This window comes from Solanum pennellii, chromosome 7, assembly GCF_001406875.1.
Source record: "Solanum pennellii chromosome 7, SPENNV200".
In the NCBI taxonomy this organism is placed as follows: Eukaryota; Viridiplantae; Streptophyta; class Magnoliopsida; order Solanales; family Solanaceae; genus Solanum; species Solanum pennellii.
The window spans coordinates 28,972,777-28,995,348 of NC_028643.1; positions in this window are offsets into that span (position 1 = coordinate 28,972,777).

The following is a 22,572-nucleotide window of genomic DNA, read 5'->3' on the forward strand; positions in this document are numbered from 1 at the left end:
TGATGATCTTAATGTTAGATGGTTGATATTTATGAGTTTAAGTATAATGTCTTATACGAATGTTAAATATAACAAAAATTTCAAATTTTCCGCAAAAAAATTAACCTAGATGAAGCAAAGATTACGTATGTAGGCTTGTCTGCAACCTCTGTGAGGTCAACGATGCCGGTCTCGTCTGGAGTCTAGATTCTGGTCATGACACTGATTTCATGCTCTTATTTAAGGAAAATAATATTAATAAATTCCTCTTTCCATTAATATTTGCCTTGATTAATTCTTACTTTTTTGTTTATGACAACCTTATTTATTTTCCTTGTCTTATTTGGTGGATCATATTTGGTAAAATCATAAAAGTAATTCAAATTCTGATTTTTGGCTTAGTGGAAGTATGAAAAATATAGAAAAATATTTAATTTATTCCTTAATTATTCTTTTCATTAAATTCTGTTTATTTGTATGTATTATTGATATAGGAAATATCCTTATTTGATTTTCTTAGGTAATTAGAATCCAAACAGATCTCGTACTTGTTTTCATTTTTTGTAAGAGTAATTTAAAATTAATCCAAGATTGGATTTTCTTTGTTTAAGGAAAATACTACCCTTCCTAATTTTATTTCTTAATTGCCCAAATTTGGTAATGTTTTTTATAAATCTGATTTCGACTTCTTTGAAATAAGGAAAATAATATTAATTGATCCTTTTTCCTTACTATAAAATTGATTGATTTCTTATCTGCTTATATATGATAACATAATAATGTTTTGACTCTTCTTTATTTAAGGTAAAAACTATTTTACTCTTAATTTATTCCAATTTATGTTCTCCCCTTTTTGCTATATAAATAAACCCTCCTCTCATTCTTTATAACGACCCGGATTCTGGAATCTGAATCGCCAGCGGCGTCGTTGACCTCTCAGAAGTCGCAGACAAGTCTCATCTTGCATTCATCATATTCATCTTGTTAAATTTGTGGAATATTTAAATCTTTTTAAACGTAGGAGGTTTAATTAGACTTCATATAGTCATTACGTATTAAACATTACATACTAAGCTCAACATCAATAGACAACCATCTAATATCAAGAACATTTCAAAACAAACGATGAATATAATATATTAAGATGCCAAAACGGCCTTACGTCAAAAGGTTTGAAATGAAAGGTGAAAGAAACGCTAGGGACAACATACACTAGCTATCTATATCTAAAGCTAGACCAAGAATGTAGCATCCTCGAAATCAAGAGGATCTACCAAATGGTTTGGAGAAACGCTGAAGTCCAAACCGCTGCAAGTGTCGTCAATCTGTCCTCTACCCTGCACTTATAAAAATAGTAAATAGTAGGGGGTTAGTACACCACTTGTACTAAGTATGGGTGTATGCACACATACACATAAAGCTATGCATGATCAATGAAAGCTCTTCCTAAGCAACATGCCATTTCTGGAAAGTCTAGTCATTAGACTTTCCTAATTCGTTAGTTGTGAATTGTGGTATGAATATGATGTATTTTAATGCAATCAAAGCACACAAATAATTTTCTATATGATTACAAGGCATTAGTATCATTATTATAATTTTAGAACAACTCGAGCGAAGATTGGAAATTTTGGTCCTCCAATCCCGAGAGCTCTTTCCTTGAGACTTAGTTTATTTTTAAGTCTTTTTCTTCTTGTTGTTGTGTAGTTCAATAATACCTTTGGTCCTATGTTTTACTTACAAGTGCAACGATTCATTGTAGTCCCATACCCACAATGAATCGATGTAAGTAATCCAAAGACTAAGGAATGATTTTCCTATCTTATAGTGAGTCATTCTTAACACTATATATTCATTACATTTCATAATCCATTCTCTATTGATTATGCCATTGATTTCATTACTTTCGTGTTAGGGAAGTTATGGGTTATTTAGTTAACATTATGTTTCTACTTCCCTTTATTGGCATCATATAAGAAGTCATTATAAGCCATGAATCTCTCTAATCAACATGCTTTCTTAGGAGTTCAAGTCTCTGGACTTGCCTAAGTCGTATAGGAAGGTCATACCATGAATATGTCACACATCATACACACATAGGTTCACATAACATATATTTCACGTTTTATATATTATGCATTTCATATCCACGAGACTTTGGAATCGTAGATGTAGCATTTGGACATCTCAAGTGAGGACCCAACATATGGGACCTCATCCCGAGGGCCTTCTTTAGCAAACACATAGTCTGCTTCATTCGTTTATTCGTACTTCACATTATTCATTTGATTCATTTGTAGGCTGATGTAAACACCATCTATACCTAGGATGAAGTTTAAAACTCTCATTGGGATCATGAAGTGCCATGACCGAGAATGACCTAATGTCATTACTTGAATCTGGTTTCACCTCCTGATTGTATTGCACAAAAAACTTCGGTATCGTTCATTTAATTATCTTTCATACTTTAAGGAACTTCAACTTTAACAGACATAGATCATGTGAGCATCATGAAATCCGGTGTCTCCCCCACACCAAAAAGAGGTGGAGTCACTGGCCAAAGTGAAACCAGAGCTAGCTTATTGGGTTTGAACCAAGCTAATTCCTTATGGTGGCAACATAGTTCAAAGACTAGGAGATTTAGGGAGACCCATACCCACCTTTGTGGACAGTCTCATCTCATGAGAATTACGTGAACCTCCGCCCTCCTCTAAAGAAGGCATCACCACTCATAACTAGCCTATCGGTGATCAATTTAATGTTCCTATTTAATTCAACTCATACATCATCGAAGCTTGATTCTAGCATGAGTTAGTCATAGCTCATTAGATGATTTCTCATCTCTTCTTTACATATTAAGTGTGAATTGTCCTTATACTTAGATATAGAATGTGATTGAGACTTGTCTCTTGATATTAAACACTTTCTTAATTTAGTACTTTTAGTGACCTTTACTTAGGCTTAGTTGAGACTTATGTATCTCTCAAATTTGGCCTTGAGTCCGGGTTCGATTCCCCTCTCTCACAAGATCGGCATACGATTAGTATTGGCCTAAACAATTGGGAATAACCTCATAGTCAATTTATTGGCACAAGCCAAACATTCATTCAAATATAATTTGATGGAATCATTAGCCAATTCTACTACATACTTTGGAGATAATGTTGTAGGCCAATTTATTGGCATAAGCCAAACCTTCACTACACTTGATCTTTTAACCTTTGATTAACTTACAAGAACAATACAATGTTTTTACGTTCATAAGTCCGTGTAGATTGGGTATGTTGGGACTTGTCCCATTGATTGGCATACCCTATATTATGAGTTCATTAATGTAGATATTGGTATGAATTTTCATGTTTTGGAAGTAATAAGATTAGACATATGTTTTACCAGCCAATATGTTGGCACAAATCATAATTTCACTAATCACTGGTTATTAGAATATCATTGGCCAATTCAATTAATTTCATGTAGGTACCATAGATAATCTCATCATTTTAGTAAGCCAATCTTGCCATCATTCTTTGAAAGCAATGTTGTAGTCAATTCTATTAAACAACCAATTTATTGCGCAAATTATTGACATAAGATAGGCAATTCATTTAAATGTGATTTCATGGAGATCTTTTAAGCCAACCTTATAACATAAATTTAGGCATAACACTTTTAAACATCTTGAACAGCATAATATGATAATTAAACGAACACAACATCACTCAATAAGTCACATTATAGTAGGTATGCACAACAAACCGTAATCATCTTCATAAATAATATTTTCGAACACATCTTAGCATAGTATCATTCTCTTAACCAATCTTAGTTCATGACTTTAGGGTAACGCTTTTAAGACATATTTGACAACATCATATTAATATTTGATGACTTTAGCATCTTCATAACGTCACAACAACAACAAGTCAACATTCGGCTATGACACATAAATCACCTAAGACAATCACAGAAGTTCTTAGCATATCATTGATTCTTAGTTTTTCATGATAGTATTAACTTTACGCGACTACAAGTTTATAGGTTCATTCCATACTCATCATTAAAGAACAATACATGTTAAGAACAGCCAGCACCACATACCAACAACATGGTCTCTAACCTATTCAACATTGAAATCGAAAAGGATACTAGGGACAAGGAGTTCGACAAGAACGGGAACAACCCTAGTTTCAAGATCGTTCAATTTTTGAAAATTCTCTTGGAGAAAGGATTCCAGGAGAGAAACCCATACATTAAGTAGAACCTAATCTACAAAGACCACCTTTAACAAAAACTTGGAGAAACCTTGAAATCGCCTAGGAGAATCAATGGAATTTTCTGATTTTCTTTCACTCGCTTGCTTATTGTTTTGTGTCGTGTATTTTTTTTAGTTAGAACGTGAGTCTAAGTCTTTGGAACTGATATTGACTCATTCTACTTAGGTTTTAATAAGTTAATTAAATAAATAAATAAATTAATTACTAAAATGCCCCTCCTAGATTGAATAGAACTAGGAAAACACAATACTTAGTCAAATCTGAAATTTTTCCTAAGAATTTCATTTTGACACTTTAAATGAATTAATTAAATGGCTAATTTAATTAATTAAGTGAACTAAGGTAATTACTATAGTACCCTTAGGTTTTTAGGACCTTAACTAACTCTTTGGATCATCGTAGGATAGGTACTAGGTTGTCCATTTCTTGTCTTAATAGAAATCTAGAAATTGTTTTGTGATTTAGGTTTTGACCCTATAAATTAATTAATTAAGTATCCTAGGGTAATTACTAAAGTATCCCTATGTTTTTCGGACCATAACAAACCTTTTGGACCATCCTAGGTTAGGTACTAGGTTGTCTCTTCAACTAGTACTAGGTTAGTGTGAACCAGGTTTAGTCTTAGGTTGTCGGGTGCACTAATTAGTTTATTTTGTTTTGTACTAGGTCAGTTAGCTAGTTAGGGAAGTAGCTTAGAGTCTAGAATTTTTTAGGAAGTTAGTCCTTACACGGAGTGGTCCCTTGTGCACGTTCCCCCCTAACTACCCTAACCGAATTCGATTAGGGTGGTCCCCTCCTTTGGCCGCTTCTTCACATTTCTTGCACATGGGTTGGTTGTACTTTTTTAACTAAATATTATTTATGGTTCATTTGGGAATGTTTACTTACTGTCCCGAGGACCCTCACTATGTCCTTGGGCACTGCTCATTCTACATGATCATTTTAAATGGTTATGTACTTAGGGTACTGGGCTTGACTCTTGGATGTCTAATACCTAATGTGTTTGCAACTGATGAATCTCTGAATTTTAGCTTAGGGTCTTCATTGCAGGTAAATTTCCTAAACTAGCTTATTAACAATTAGATATATGGCTAACACCCTTTAAGCCAATATTTTCTAATATGCTCAATATATTGCTTAGTGGGTATTATATAGAAATTGACTATTACCCCTTAGCAATTTTTTATACAATGCCCAATATTTCTCAATATTGGGCATTGGAATGCCTATTTATCCCCAATACGCAATCTTAAAGACCTATTGGGCTCTTCACTAGATATAATTTTTATTGGAGTGTTATATTCTCCCCCCCCCCTTAGGAAAATTCATCCCTAAATGACACTTACACATTACTCAAACAAAGAGGGCGACTTTCAAACATTACTTTATCATACTTAAACGTTTCTTTTTTGTGAATGTCTGATCACACTTATTTGGATGATGCATATCATTCAAGCTTATCTGAAGCTTCATATTTGAGATTGAGGAACTTCCTTCTCAATCACACTTAACTTAATGCACATCAATACTCATGCAACACAAAAATCATGTCTATGCTATACAAAAACAGCAACATGAATGCAAGCTTGAACTCATTTTAACTCATATAGTGCAAGTGTAAGACACACATTTATGGACTTAGAAGACCAAAACCGCCTAATGCACTAAAATTTTGAGTCTCATTAACGAAATCGGACTAAAGAAGAGTATGTCTAGCCTCAAGAACTGCATAAGTGAGGGTCACGGGATCTCTGTAACGACCCAAATTATGGAATCCGGACCGCCACCGGCGTCGTTGACCTCTCAGAGGTCGCAGAAAAGCCTCTGCTTGCATTCATCACATTCATATGGTAAATTTTTACGAAAAATTTAAAATTTTTCATTTATATTTGAATTATACGTAGACTTTATATCACAAAAATATAATCTCATATTTGTAAGAAAATTTATTGTTCATACATCAACCATCTAGTTCTAGAAACATACAACTTGAAAGAAATAGAATCTCATGTCATAAGTAATACTTGCCAAAACGGAATCATTACAAGCGTCTGAAAAAAATGGTAAACAAACACTAGTGGAACATAATCCACTAGTTCAAACATAATACTAAGCAAGGAATGTAAAGTCAAGCATCCTCGAATGCATGAGACCTACCATTTCCGGATGATATCTCTGAGTCCGAACAACTGCAATGATACCTTCAACGTCCACCTAATCCTGCAACTAAAATAGTAATATTGTATGGAATTAGTACACACTTGTACTAAGTATGGGTGTATGCAGACATACACATAAGGCTATGAATGATCAAAGAAAGCTCTTCCTAAACAACATGCTATTATTGGAAAGCCTAGTCACTAGACTTCCCTAAATCATTAGTTGTGAATTGTGGTATGAATATGATGTATTTTAATGCATTCAAAGCACACAACTCATTTTCTATATGATTACAAAACATTAGTATCATCAACATAATATTAGAATAACTCGAACGAAGATTTGAGATCCTTGATCCTTTAAAGCCGAGAACTCCTCTTTGTACACTTAGATTATTTTTCAGTCCTTTTCTTCTTCTTTCTGTGTAGTTCAATAATTATTTTGGTCATATATTTTACTTACAAGTGTAACGATTCACTGTAGTCCCATACCATAATGAATCGATGCAAGTAATCCAAGGACTAAGGAATTATTTCCCTACCTTATAGTGAGTCATTATTTACACTATATATTCATTACCTTTCATAATCAATTCTCTATTGATCATGCCATTGATTTCATTACTTTCATGTTTGATATATTATACATTTCATATACACGAGACTTTGGAATCGTTGATGTAACATAAGACTTCTAAAGTGAGGGCCCAACATATGGGACCTCAACCCTAGGGCCTTCTTTAGCAAACACAGAGTCCGCTTCATTCGTTCATTTGTAATTCACATTATTCATTTCATTCATTTGTAGGCTGATGTAAACACCAGTTATACCTAGGACGAAGTTTAAGACTCTCATCGGGATCATGAAGTGAAATGACCAAGAATCACCTAAGTCTTCATTATCTTTCCACTCATAGGTGAGTACGTTTTGGTAACATTTACCTAGGCTCATTTGAGATTGTTGTCATATTTCACATTATCCTCATATCATATTGTCACCACATTCATTAGCATTAACACATTTGCTTTTCATAATTACTTATCCCTTTTACGTGAATGCTCATTTCATCATATGCCAATGCACTTGGAAATTTAGTGTGTTTCACACTCTTACTTAACCCTTCTAGGTTTTAATAATTTCATTACATACATCTTAGTTACTCATCCCTTTTTACTTGAATGTTCATTTCATCATCATTTAGTGTTGACTCAAGCATTATGGAGGCTTGCTTCCAGATTGAGATTGACTTACTCTATTGATGATTGGTCATCCTTACTTTACATTGATGAAATGTGAATTGTTCTTTCATATCATCCTTAATTTAGATTGATGAATGTGAATTGTCCTTACATATCATCCTTAGGTGTTAATGAGACTAGTTCCACACATTCCAACACCTTCATTCATGAGTATTCTTTTGACAAATTAGCTTTGCTTTAAGTAAGTATTTTCTCACTTCCTCTAACACCCCATTTAATAATGTTATAACTCATGTTACTTACTTACTTTTGTGTAGGATCTTCATATCAACATTTCTGGATGATGAACACTTCATTCAATGAGTTTCATGTGTTCATAGTTCATTCTTGTGAAGCATGTTGGGAGTTGTCCCAATGAATGTCATGCCCTTGGTTATGGATTCATTGATATTACTTTAGAAGTGCTTAATATATATTTTATACTCTTACTACACAATAATTGACATATGATTAGTATTGGCTTAAGATTTAGGATGTTAGACTAGCAAATTCATCCTTTTTGGCATAAGCCAATTTTTATATATGTTCATATTTAAATTTCCATATGTATGAACCCTTAGACAATCTTTTAATTATTCACATAAGTTCCTATCCATTATCATATATTCATTTTGACCACATAGAGTTAGCCATCTTTATTGGAACTAGATAGCCAATTTATTCAAGATATGATTTCATAGATGTCTTTGAGCCAATTCTTGGTTTATGGATTTTAGTGTAACGTTTTAAGAACACATTGGAAAACATTATATTAATATTTGATGGTTTTACCATCTTCATAACATCACAACAACAACAAGTTAACATTCAGCCAAAGACACATATTCACTTAACACATCACGGACTTAACTTAGCATATTATCGATCCTTAGTTATCATGATAAGATTAACTTTATGCAATTACAAATTCATTTCATCATTCCAGAACAATTCATGTTAAGAAAAAACAAGCACCACATACCAACAACATGACTTCTAACGTATTCAACATTGAAATAAACAAGGATACTAGAAAAGGAGTTTGACAAGAACGATGGGAAACAACCCTAGTTTCCAAGATATTGTGAATCGTTCGAAGGAAATTACTCATTGATAAATAATTCCAAGAGGGAAACCCATACCTTAAGTATAACTTAAACAATGAAGACCACCTTGAACGAACTTTGAAGAAACCTTGAAAATCATCTAAGAAATTTTCTGTTTTTTCTTGTGTTTTGTTCACTGTTTTTCTCACGCTTGTTTTCTAGTTTTAGTCGTGTATTTGTTTTAGTTTGAACTTTGTTTTTAGGTTTAGGAACTGACCTTTACTTATTCAACTTAGGGTTTGATAAGTTAATTAAATAAATTAGTTAACTAATTACTAAAAAAACCCTCCTAAGTTGACTAAACATAGGAGAATGTTGAGTTGACCTAAAATCTAAATTTTTGGTGTTTACTATGGTTTGAGTCAAGATTTTGACTTTATATTAATTAATTAAATCCTTTATTTAATTAATTTAGGGACCTAGGTTAAGTACTAGCGTACCCTTAAGTCATTGGAACCATAATAAACTCTTTAGGACCATCCTAGGTTAAGTACTAGGATGTTTCTTGCATTATACTAGGTTAGCATAAGAATTTCGGTTTGATCCCTTTAATTTAATTAATTAAATAGATAATTTAATTAATTAAGTAACCTATGGTAATTACTAATGTACCCTAAATTCGTTATAACCATAACTAATCCTTTGCACCATCCTAGGTTGTCTTTTTCTTGTCACAATCGAAATCTTGAAACTTCTTTGTGATTTCAGTTTTGACCCTTTAAATTAATTAATTAAGCTTCTAAATTAATTAATTAAGTAGCCTAGGTTACTTACTAAAGTATCCCTAAGTTTTTAGGACCCTAACTAACTCTTTGGACCATCCTAGGTTAGGTATTAGGTTGTCCCTTTCTTGTCTTAACCAAAATCTGAAAATTTTCTTTGTAGTTTTGGTTTTAGCCCTTTTAAATTAATTAATTAATTTTGAAAATAAATTAATTATATAACCTATTGGAATTACTAAAGTAACCCTTAGTTAATAGGATCATAACTAACCTTTTGGACCATCCTAGGTTAGGTACTAGGTTGTCTCTTTAACTAGTACTAGGTTAGTGTCAACCCGATTTTTGTCCTAGGTTGTCGGGTTCACAAATGGGTCCAATTAGGTTAGTCCTAGGTTATTAGTTATTTATGGCAGTAGGTTAGAGTCTAGAATTGGTAGGGAGGTTAGTCCCCACATGGAGTGGTCCCTTGTGCACGTTTTCCCCCCTAACTACCCTAAATGAATTCGGTTAGGGTGGTCCCCTCCTTTGGCAGCTTATTCACATGTCTTGCAAATGGGTTGGTTGTACTTTCCTAACTAATATTATTTATGGTTCCTTTGGGATTGTTTACTTATTGTTCCAAGGACCCTTACTATGTCCTTAGGCACTGCTTAATTTACATGATCATTTTATATAGTCATGTGGAATGGTACTAGGCTTGATATTTGGATGCCTAGTACTTTGTGTGAAACTATTCATAAAGGATTTTCTTTTAGCTTAGGGTCTTCATTGCAGGTACATTTATTGAACATCAATCTTGGATTGGGTATGACAACTCAAAAAGTATATTTCTTATTCGTATATAGAAAATTGGCTAATATTCCTTAGCCAATTTTCCTATACTATGCCCAATATTTCTCAATATTGGGAATTGGGGTGACTATGTACCTCTAATAGGCTATCCTAAGGGCATACTGGCTGTTCATTAGACATATGATTTTCCAGAATGATACATTATCCCCCTAGGAACATTCATCCCCGAAAGACACTTATATATCATTTAATCAAATAGGCTGACTTGTTTTGTCGTACTTAAACGTTTTTCTTTTATGAATACCTAATTCATACTTATTTGGATGATGCATATCATTAAAGATTATTTGAAGCTCTATTTTTGAGATTGAGGAATTTCTCTCTCAACCGCACTTAACTTAATGCACACCACAACTCATGCAATACAAAAATCATGTCTATGCTACACAAAAACAGCAACATGAAATACAAACATGATTTAATTTTAACTCACATAGTGCTATTATATGACATACTATTAGGGACTTTCAACCAAATCGACTAATGCACTAAAACCTAGAGTTTCTTAAACATAAAACTAGACTTAGGATGAGTAAATCTAACCTCAACATTTGAACAAATGAGGGTAACGGGATCTTATATCATCCTCGGCCTCCCATGTGTCTCCCTAAACAAGGTGGTTGCCCCATAATACTCTTACGGAGACAACCTCGTTGTTCCTCAACCGTTTCACTTGGCGATCTAAAATTTCAATGGAAAACTGTTCGTAAGAACGGTTCTCATTGACTCCTAACCCCTTAGATAACATCTTGTTGTCCTTAAGATTTGAAACTATTTGGCTTGTTGGATTTGAACCACACCCTTTCCATCTCAACTCTTAACTCATTTGGAAACTGAAACCTTACTACCCTATTTCTATAGTCTATTTTAGCATAACACTTATGAAGCAAACCCATGTCTAAGCTATATTCTTGAGTTGATATGCATCCAACTTATAATTCGCCTCCTCATCAATACTCATAGCACACTTTTAGACATTACCATGCATTCACCTCCATGCGAACAACCACACTTACCACACGTCTTTCGTCCACATTGGGCATTTCCATTATGGCCCTTTCTTAGGAAGGATAAATCTTGATTTTGATGCCTTAGACCACTTGGTCATCCTAATTCTTGTGTGTATCCCTATACGTGCTCACATAAGAAAGAAGTTAGATACTTAGAATGACACAAAGTGTCAAAGATGTAGATAGCACGATAAAAAGTAGAAGAATGGAGAATTTCCTATCATCGCATAGTCTCTAAGTCATGATTGTGGCGCGCTTCACAACCATAAGTTAGAAATTACGTAACGTGGTTGTGTTGAGCTTTAGATCCTAGGTTATTTAACATCAAGCTATGATACCAAGTTTGTCACGACCCAAATTCTGGAATGTGGACCGCCACCGGCGTCGTTGACCTCTCAGAGGTCGCAGACAAGCCTCTTCTTGCATTCATCACATTCATACGGTTAATTTTAGCGGAAAATTTAAAACTTTTTGTTTATATTTGAAGTATACGTAGACTTTATATTACAAAAATATAATCTCATATTTGTAAGAAAGTTCATTGTTCATACATCAACCATCTAGTTCTAGAAACATACAACTTGAAAGAAATAGAATCTCATGTCATAAGTAATACTTGCCAAAACGGAAACATTACAAGCGTCTGAATAAAATGGTAAAGAAACACTAGTGGAACATAATCCACTAGTTCAAACTTACTACTAAGAAAGAAATGTAAAGTCAAGCATCCTCGAATGCATGAGGACCTACCAATTCCGGATGATATCTCTGAGTCCGAACAACTGCAATGATACCGTCAACGTCCACCTAATCCTGCACCTAAAATAGTAATATTGTATGGAATTAGTACACACTTGTACTATGTATGGGTGTATGAACACATAAACATAAGGCTATGCATGATCAAAGAAAGCTCTTACTGAACAACATGTTATTTCTGGAAAGCCTAGTCACTTGACTTTCCTAAATCGTTAGTTGTGAATTGTGGTATGAATATGATGTATTTTAATGAATTAAAAGCACACAAATAATTTTCTATATGATTACAAAACATTAGTATCATCAACATAATTTTATAACAACTCGGGCGAAGATTTGAGATTTATGATCCTCTTAAGCCGAGAGCTCCTCTTTGTACACTTAGATTATTTGTCAGTCTTTTTCTTCTTGTTGTTGTGTAGTTCAATAATTCTTTTGGTCCTATGTTTTACTTACTAGTGCAAAAATTCATTGTAGTCCCATACCCACAATGAATCGATGTAAGTAATCCAAGGACTAAGGAATGATTTCCCCACCTTATAGCGAGTCATTCTTTACACTATATTCATTACCTTTCATAAGAAATTCTCTATTGATCATGCCATTGATTTCATTACTTTCATGTTTTAGATATTATACATTTCATGTACATGATATTTTTAAATCGTTGATGTAGAATAAAACATCTCAAGTTAGGTCCCAACATATGGGACCTCAACCCGAGGGCCTTCTTTAGCAAACACAGAGTCTGCTTCATTCGTTCATTCGTAATTCACATTATTCATTTCATTCATTTGTTGGCTGATGTAAACACCATCTATACCTAGGATGAAGTTTAATACTCTTCATCAGGATCATGAAGTGCAATGACCAAGAATGACCTAATGTCATTACTTGAATTTGATTTCACCTCCACCTTCAATATCGTTCATTTCATTATCTTTTTAATAATTTAAGGAACTCCAATATTAACCAACATACATCATGTGAGAATCATTAAATCCAGTGTCTACCCCACACCAAAAAGAGGTGGAATCACGATCCAAAGTCACCCAAAACATGATAGCGTACATGGGAATTGAACCCCGCCAGATCCTTATATTGGCAGTATAGGTTTGAAATAAGGAGACCCATACCTGGCATGACGGACAGTCTCATCTCATGATAGTTACATGAACCTCCGCCCTTCTAGAAAGAAGGCATCACCGCTCATAGCTAGCCTATCGGTGCTCAGTATAAAGTTCCATGGCATTCAACTCATACGTCATGGAAGCTGGCTTCTAGTATGAGGAAATCATAGATCAATAGATGATTTCTCATCTCATCATTAGTACTGAGTATACATCTGTCTCAATACTCCCATTAGAGTGTACATACAGACTGATCTCTTCATTATCTTTACACTCTCATAGGTGAGTAAGTTGTGGTAACATTTACTTAGGCTCATTTGAGATTTCTCTCATCTTTCACATTAGAGTCTTATCATATTTTCACCACATTCATTAGCATTATCACATTTGCTTTTCATAACTACTCATCCCTTTTACGTGAATGTTCATTTCATCATTTGTTAATACACTTGGCCATTTAGTGTGTTTCATACTCTTCCTTAACCCTTCTAATGTTTTATCATTTCATTACATACATCTTACTTACTCATCCCTTTTTACGTGAATGTTCATTTCATCATCTTTTAGTGTTGACTCAAGCATTATGGAGGCTTGCTTCTAGATTGATATTTACTTACTTTATTGATGACTGGTCATCCTTAATTTACATTGATGAAATGTGAATTGTTCTTTCATATCATCCTTAATTTACATTGATGAATGTGAATTGTCCTTACATATCATCCTTAGGTGTTAATGAGACTAGTTTCACACATTCTAACACCTTCATTCGTGAGTATTCTATTAAGAAATTAGTTTTTGTGTAAGTAAGATTTGTCTCACTTCCTTTAACACCCCATTTAATTATGTTATAACTCACCTTACTTACTTAATTTGGTGTAGTAGCTTCATATCACCGTTTATGGACGATGAGCACTTCTATCAATGAGGTTCATGTGTTCATAGTTCATTCTTATGAAGCATGTTGGGAGTTGTCCCAATGAATGTCATGCCCTTGGTTATGGATTCATTGATATTACCTTAGAAGTGCTTAATATATATTTGATACTCTTACTACACAAGAATTGACATATGATTAGTGTTGGCTCAAGATTTGGGATGTTAGACTAGCAAATTCATCATTTTTGGCATAAGCCAATTTTTATGTATGTTCATATTTAAATTTCCATATGTATGAACCCTTAGCCAATCTTTAATTATTTACATGAGTTCTCATTCATTATCATATATTCATTTTGACCACATAGTGTTAGCCAACTTTATTGGAACCAGATAGCCAATTTATTCAAGATATGATTTCATAGATGTCTTTGAGCCAATTCTTAGTTTATGGATTTTAGTGTAACGTTTTAAGAACATGCTGGACAGCATTGTATTAACATTTTATGACTTTAACATCTTTATAACATCACAACAACAACAATTCAATATTCATCCAAACAAACAGATTCACTTATACATCACATACTTAGCATATTATCGATCCTTAATTATCATGATAAGATTAACTTTACGCAATACAAGTTTATAAGTTCATTCAATACTCATCATTCAAGAACAATTCATGTTAATAACAGCAAGCACCAAATACGACCAACATGACTTCTAACCTATTAAACATTGAAACTGTAACAAGGATACTAGGGAAAAGAGTTCGACAAGAACGACGAGAAACAACCCTAGTTTTCAAGATCTTGTGAATCGTTCGAAGGAAAATACTCTTGGATCAATAATTCCATGAGAGAAAACCATACCTTAATCAGAACTTAATATACGAAGACCACCTTGAACGAAAATTGAAGAAACCTTGAAAATCATCTACGAAATTTTCTATTTTTTCTTGCGTTTTGTTCACTGTTTTTCTCACGCTTGTTTTCTGAGTTTAGTCGTGTATTTTTTGAGTTTGAAAGTGGTTTTTAGGTTTAGTCACTCACCTTGACTTATTCAACATAGGGTTTGATAAGTTAATTAAATAAATTAATTAACTAATTACTAAAAAAACCCTCCTAAGTTGACTAAACATAAGAGAATGTTGACTTGACCTAAAATGTGAAATTTTGGTGTTGACTATGGTTTAGGTCAACAATTTAACTTTATATTAATTAATTAAATCCTTAATATAATTAATTTAGGGACCTATGGTAAGTACTAAAGTACCCCTAAGTCATTGGAACCATAATCAACCCTTTAGGACCATTCTAGGTTAAGTACTCGAATGTTTCTAGCATTATACTAGATTAGCATAAGAATTTCGATTTGGTCCCTTTAATTTAGTTAATTAAATGGATAATTTAATTAATTAAGTAAACTAGGGTAATTATTTAAGTACCCTTTAAGTCCTTATTACCATAAATAATCCTTTGGACTATCATAGGTTAAATACTAGGTTGTCTTTTTCTTGTCTCAATCGAAATCTTGAAACTTCTTTGTGATTTAAGTTTCAACCATTTAAATTAATTAATTAATATGATAATTAATTAATTAAGTATACTAGGGTACTTAATAAAGTATGCCTAATTTGTTAGGACCCTAACTAACTCTTTGGACCATCCTAGGTTAGGTACTAGGTTGTCCCTTTCTTGTCTTAACCAAAATCTGAAAAATTTCCTTTGTAGCTTTAGTTTCAGCCCTTTTAAATTAATTAATTAATTTTCTAAATTAATTATGTAACTTAGGGGAATTACTAAAGTATACCTTAGTTTATAGTTACATAACTAACCTTTTGGACCATCCTAGGTTAGGTACTAGGTTATCTCTTTAACTAGTACTAGGTTAGTGTCAACCCGATTTTGGTCCAATTCAGTTAGTCCTAGGTTATTTAGTTATTTAGGGCAGTAGGTTAGAGTCTATAATTGGTATGGAGGTTAGTCCCCACATGAAGTGGTCCCTTGTGCACATTTTGCCCCCTAACTACCCTAACCTAATTCTGTTAGGGTGGTCCCCTCCTTTGGCAGCTTATTCACATGTGCTTGCACATGGGTTGGTTGTAATTTTCTAACTAACTATTATTTATGTTCCTTTGGGAATGTTAACTTATTGTCACAAGGACCCTCACTATGTCCTTGGGCACTGCTTAATTTGCATGATCATTTTAAATGGTCATGTGGAATGGTACTAGGCTTGACACTTGGATGCCTTGTACTTTGTGAGAAACTATTCGTAGCGGATTTTCTTTTAGATTAGGGTCTTCATTGCAGGTAAATTTATTGAACATCAATCTTGGATTGGGGTATGACAACCCAAAAAATATATTTCTTATTCGTATATAGAAAATTGGCTAATATCCCTTAGCCAATTTTTCGATACTATGCCCAATATTTCTCAATATTTGCATTCGGGTGCCTATGTACCCCTAATAGGCTATCCTAAGGGAATAGTTGCTCTTCATTAGACATATGATTTTTTGGAATGTTACAATATCGGCCTCGGCCTCCCATCTTGCCCTTTCAACAAGGTGGTTCATCCATAACACCTTTACGGTGATAACCTCCTTGTTTTTCAGTCGCTTCACTTAACGATCTAAAATTTCAAGAGGAATCTCTTCATAATGAAAGATTACCATCGAATCCTAACCCCTCAACGGTAAGGATAGACGTTGGATCTCCTAGACACCTCTCAAGCATCAAAATGTGAAACACTAGATGAACAGAAGTCAAGTCGTTTTTTAATTTTACCTACTTGCTGTAAGATCTCATGACCTATATACCTTAGACTCAACTTCCATTTTTTTCCAACCCCCATATTTACTACTGACACAAAGTCTATGGAAGGAACTTCTTGTTTAGGTCTTTGACTCTTAATAAGTGGCATAAGTATCCCTTAGGCATCATCTTATTAGCTTTATGATTGGAAATTATTCGGCATGTTGGATTTGAACCACATTCTTCTCATTTTAACACAACTTATTTGGAAACGGAAGTCTTACTACCCTGTTTCTATAGTCTATTATAGCATAACACTTATGAAGCAAATCTATGTCTAAGCCATATTCTTGAGTTGGTATGCAGCCAACTTAGCCTTCACCTCCTCATCAATGCTCATATAAGGATTTTATACATTACCGTGCATTCACCTCCATGCGAACAACCACACTAACCATATGTCTTTCGTCCACGTTGGTCATTTCCATTATGGCCCCTTCTTGGGAAGTCTAGATCTTGAGTCTGGCGCCTTAGACTACTAGGACATCCTAATTCTTGTGTGTATTCTTCTATGTGCTCACACAATAAGGAAGTTAGATACTTAGAATGACACAAAGTGTCAAAGCTCTAGATAGTACGATAAAGAGTAGAAGAAGTGACAATTTCATATCATCATGTAGTCTCTAAGTCATGATTGTGGTGCGCTTCACAACCATAAGTCAGAAACTACGTAACGTGGTTGTGTGGAGCTTTAGTTCCTAGGCAATTTAACCTCATGCTCTGATACCAAGTTTGTAATCACCCGGATTCTTAAATCTGAATTGCCACCGGCGTCATTGAGCTCTCAGAGGTCGCAGACAAGCCTCATCTTGCATTCATCACATTCATCTAGTTAAATTTATGAAAAATTTAAAATTTAAACGTATGAAGTTTACTTAGACTTCATATAGTCATTACTTATTAAGCATTATATACTAAGCTCAACTTCAATAAACAACCATCTAATATCAAGAACATTTCAAAATAAACGATGAATAGAATATATTTAGTTTCCAAAACAGCCTTACATCAAAAGGTTCTAAATGAAATGTGAAAGAAACGCTAGGTACAACATCCACTAGCTATGTCTATATCTAAAGCTATACCAAAACTATAGCATCCTAGAAATCAAAAGGATCTACCAAATGGTTTGGAGAACACTGAAGTCCAAGCCGCTGCAAGTGTCGTCAATCTATCCTCTCACCTTCACCTGTAAAAATATAAATAGTAGAGGGTTAGTACACCAATTGTACTAAGTAATGGTGTATGCACACATACACATAAAGCTATGCATGATCAATAAAAGCTCTTCCAAGCAACATTCCATTTCTGGAAAGTCTAGTCATTAGACTTTCCTAATTCGTTAGTTGGGAATTGTGGTATGAAGTATTTTAATGCATTAAAAGCACACAACTACTTTTCTATATGATTACAAGACATTAGTATCCTCAACATAATTTTAGAACAACTTGAGCGAAGATTGGAAATTTTGGTCCTCCAAACCCGAGAGCTCTTTCCTTGGGACTTAGTTTATTTTTAAGTATTTTTCTTCTTCTTGTTGTGTAGTTCAATAATTCCTTTGGTGCTATGTTTTACTTACAAGTTCAATGATTCACTGTAGTCCCATACCCATAATGAATCGATGTAAGTAATCCAAGGACTAAGGAATGATTCCCCTGCCTTATAGTGAGTCATTCTTAACAGTATATATTCATTACATTTCATAAGCCATTCTCTATTGATCATGCCATTGATTTCATTATTTTCGTGTTAGGGAAGTTATGGGTTATTTAGTTAATATTATATTTCTAGTTTCCTTTATTGGCATCATATAAGAAGTCATTAAAAGCCATGACTCTTCCTAATCAACATGCTTTCTTTGGAGGTCAAGTCTCTGGCCTTGCTTAATTCGTAATAGGAAGGTCATACCATGAATATTTCACACATCATACACACATAGGTTCACATAACATATATTTCATATTTTATATATTATACATTTCATACCGCGAGACCTTGGAATCGTGGATGTAGCATTAAGACATCTCAAGTGAGGGTCCAACATATGGGACCTCAACCGAGGGCCTTCTTTAGAAAACACAGAGTCTGCTTCATTCGTTACTTCGTACTTCACATTATTGATTTCATTAATTTGAAGGCTGATGTAACCACCAGCTATACCTAGGATGAAGTTTAAGACTATCATCGGGATCATGAAGTGCAAGGACCAAGAATGACCTAATGTCATTACTTGAATATGGTTTCACCTCCTGATTGTCTTGCACAAACACCTTCGGTATCTTAATTTCATTATGTTTCATACTTTGAGAAACTTCAACCTAAGCCGACCTAGATCATGTGAGCATCATGAAATCCGGTGTTTCCCCCACACCGAAAAGAGGTGGAGTCACTGGCCAAAGTGAAACCAATACATGTTATCTTATTGAGTTCGAACCAAGCTAGTTCCCTATGGTGGAAACATAGTTCAAAGACTAGGAGATTTAGGGAGACTCATACTCACCTTTGAGGCCAGTCTCATCTCATGAGAATTATGTGAACCTCCGCCCTTCCCAAAAGAAGGCATCACCGCTCATAACTATCCTATCAGTGCTCAGTTTAAAGTTCCTACTTTACATTCAATTGATACATCATCAAAGCTTTCTTCTATAATGAGGTAGTTATAGCTCATTTAATTATTTTTGATCTCTTCTTTACATATTAAGTGTGAATTTTCCTTACACTTACATATAGAATGTGATTCAGACTTGTCTCTTGATATTCAACACTCTCTTAGGTGAGTACTTTTAGTGACCTTTACTTAGGCTTGGTTGAGACTTGTCTCACCATTCATCTTAGCCGCTTATCATGTGGTCACCATTTTCATTAGCATCATAGTTTAACATAAATACTCACCTCATTAAGTAAATGTTCATTTCTTCATATTGTCATAAACTTACATCATATGCCATGCATATGGCCTTTAGTGTACTTTACACTCATAGAACCCCTTTCGGGTTGCTCATATTTAGGTAAGTGTTTCATGATTATGTAAGTGCATATTGTGCAAGACTTATAAATCTTGCACATTCGGTCAAGGGGATACTTGTTCGAATCCGTTGGGCAGCCTATAATTTTTTATTATGTGTGAGACTTATGTATCTCACACATTTGGCCTTGAGGCCGGGTTCGATTCCCCTCTCTCACAAAATTGTCATATGATTAGTATTATCCTAGACAATTGGAATAACTTCATAGTCAATTTATTGGCACAAGAAAAACATTCATTCAAATATAATTTCATGGAATCCTAAGCCAATTCTATTACATATTTTGGAGATAATATTGTAGGCCAATTTATTGGCATAAGACAAACCTTCACTACACTTGAACTTTTAACCTTTGATTAACTTACAAGAACAATACAATGTTTTTACATTCGTAAGTCCGTGTGGATAGGATATGTTGGGACTTCTCCCATTGATTTGCATACCCTATGTTATGAGTTCATTAATGTAGATATTCGTATGAATTTTCATGTTTTGGAAGTAATATGATTAGACATATGTTTTACTAGCCAATTTGTTGACACAAATCATAATTCTACTATACACTGGTCATGAGAATATCATTGGGCAATATTCCCATCATTCTTTGAAAGCAATGTTGTAGCCAATTCTATTAAACAACCAATTTATTGCCCAAATTATTGACATAAGATAGGCAATTCATTCAAATATGATTTCATGGAGATCTTTTAAGTCAATCTTATAACATAACTTTAGGAATAACATTTTTAAACATGTTTAATGGCATAATATGATCATTTAATGAACACAACATCATCAACAAGTCACATTTACAGTAGGTATGAACACTAAACCGTAATCATCTTCATACATAACAATTTTGGACACATCTTAGCATAGTATCATTCTTTTAACCAATTTGAGTTTATGACTTTAGGGTAAAGTTTTTAAGACACATTGGACAACATCATATTAATATTTGATGACTTTAGCATCTTCATAACGTCACAACAAAAACAAGTCAATATTCGTGTAAGACACATAAATCACCTAACACAATCACGAATGTTCTTAGCATATCATTGATTCTTAGTTTTTCATGATAGTATTAACTTTACACGACTACAAGTTTATAGGTTCATTCGATACTCATCATTCAAGAACAATACATGTTAAAAACAGCCAGAACCACATACCAACAACATGATCTCTAACCTATTCAACATTGAAATAAAAAAAGGATACTAGGGACAAGGACTTCGACGAGAACGGTAACAACCCTAGTTTCAAGATCGTTGAATTGGTGGAAAAGAAAATTCTCTTGGATAAAGGAGTCCAGTAGATAAACCCATACCTTAAGTAGAACTTAATCTATGAAGATTACCTTTAAGTAAAACTTGGAGAAACATTGAAATCTCCTAGGAGAATCAATTATATTTTGTGATTTTCTTTCGCTCGCTTGGTTACTATTTGGCGCCGTTGTATTTGTTTGAGTTAGAACGTGAGTCTAAGTCTTATGAAATGATCTTGAATCATTAAAATTAGGTTTTAATAAGTTAATTAAATAAATAAATAAATTAATTACTAAAAATCTCCTCCGAGATTGACTAGAACTAGGAAAACACAATACTTAGTCAAATCTGAAATTTTTTCTAAGAATTTCGTTTTGACCCTTTAAATTAATTAATTTAATGGCTAATTTAATTTATTAAGTGACCTAAGGTAATTAATAAAGTACCCTTAGGTCGTTAGTACCTTAACTAACTCTTTGGACCATCCCAGGTTAGGTACTAGGTTGTCCCTTTCTTGTCTTAGCCGAAATATGAAAATTGTTTTGTGATTTCGGTTTTGCCCATTTAAATTAATTATTAAGTTGATAAATTAATTAATTAATTATACTAGGGTAATTAATAAAGTATACCTAAGTTGTTAGGACCATAACCAACCTTTTGGACCACCCTAGGTTAGCTACTAGGTTGTCTCTTCAACTAGTACTAGGTTATTGTCAACCAGTTTAGTCTTAGGTTTTTGGGTGCACTAATTAGTTTATTTTGTTTGGTCCTAGGTTATTTATATATTTAGGGCAGTATGTTAGAGTATATAATTGGTTAGGAAGTTAGTCCCCACATCAAGTGGTCCCTTGTGCACATTTTCCCCCTAACTACCCTAACCAAATTCGGTTAGGGTGGTCCCCTCATTTGGACGCTTTTTCACATGTCTTGCAGATGTGCTTGCACATGGGTTGGTTGTGCTTTCCTAACTAACTATTATTTATTGTTCGTTTGAGTATGTTTGCTTATTGTCCCAACGACCCTCACTATGTCCTTGGGCACTGATCACTCTACATGATCATTTTAAATGGTTATGTACTTAGGGTACTAGGCTCGAAACTTGGATGTCTAGTACCTAATGTGTTTTCAATTGATGAATTTCTGAAATTTAGCTTAGGGTCTTCATTGCATGTACATTTCCAAACAAGCTCATTAATACTTAGATATATGGCTAACACCCTTTAAGCTAATATTTTCTAATATGCCCAATATTTTGCTTACTGGGTATTATATAGAAATTGTCTATTATCCCTTAGCCAATTTTCTATACTATGCCCAATATTTCTCAATATTGGGCATTGAAAT